Here is a 1,135-nt window from a genome sequence, read left to right on the forward strand (position 1 = left end):
CTACAGACAGAAGCAAGCTTCGGGGTCTGAAATCAATGAACGAACTACGGATTGTGGCGTCCCCAGCCCCCACATACACACTTTCGGGGGCTACTCCCTTTTGAGGGCCTGATGTGGGGTCCAGGCAGGCACCCGACTGGACGTCTCTACATTGGCTGTGGACATAGTGGTACTGGTGATGGTCACAGCTTACCTATGATGTGGCACATCTGGTGAGAGCCTCAGGCTGGGCACACCCTGGGGTGGGGAAGGGATCTCTGAGAAGAGAGAGGGTCTGCAAGCCAACAAGTGATGGCCTGGGGCGGCTTCAGGAGTAGGGAGGGGCTGGACCGATGCCCGAATCCCACATATGTGTGTAACGCTTTGGAGTTCGCACTTGTGCGACCATGTTTCACCATCGCCTCCTGGACTTCTCAGGAGTCTCCTGACTGCTCTCCGTAGGGCAACTCCAGCTCACTCCCAAGTCACCCGCCACCCAGCAGCCAGAGGGATCTTTCGGAACATAAATTCCCTCTCGCCACCACCTCCCTCCTTCACACCGTGCCCAATCTAAGTCCCTTCAGGAGAGAGACTCAGGCCTGGAGAGAGACGCTCCAAAGCCCTGCAAAGTCTGGCCCCGCCGCGGCACCCTCAGAGCCCAGCGTGTAGAGGGCGCTTAGTGCGTGAGCGACGGTCGTTCCCCGCGACTCAGCCAAGCGGCATCCGCACACGCCCCTAGCCTAGGAAGCGCATCAGGTGAGCCCGCTCAAGCTGAAACGCTGCACAAGCTATGTCGTCCTTCTCTCCGCCGCGAATGCGGGCAGGATGCTAGCGAAAGACCTGGCAAAGGGGGCGCCAAGGGGGCGCAGTCGCGGCGCTGAGCGGGTGAGGAGGGGACAGGGAGAGGGACGCGGAAGGTACGCGGTCGGGGCGCGGAGTGGGACACGGGGAGCTACCCCAGAGGCTGTCTCTTATACACATCTAGATGTGTATAAGAGACAGATATAAGATACTCAAGTTATTTCTTATTGAATGACCTTCGTAGTTTGTGTTTCAAAGATTATGTCCATTTTATCATCTAAGTCGTTGAATTTATTGGTGTGTAGTTGTTTATAATATCTCCTTAGGTTTTTTTCAACATTTGTAAGATCTGTAG

General features: G+C 55.9%; 1 pseudogene; it reads left to right on the forward strand.

The window, feature by feature from the left end:
• The first annotated feature begins 804 nt into the window (after window positions 1-804).
• The window catches only part of LOC105528299, a 1,838-nt pseudogene continuing 1,507 nt past the window's right edge, over window positions 805-1,135 (forward strand).

The sequence above is a fragment of the Mandrillus leucophaeus genome, unplaced genomic scaffold (genome assembly GCF_000951045.1).
Source record: "Mandrillus leucophaeus isolate KB7577 unplaced genomic scaffold, Mleu.le_1.0 Scaffold71, whole genome shotgun sequence".
In the NCBI taxonomy this organism is placed as follows: Eukaryota; Metazoa; Chordata; class Mammalia; order Primates; family Cercopithecidae; genus Mandrillus; species Mandrillus leucophaeus.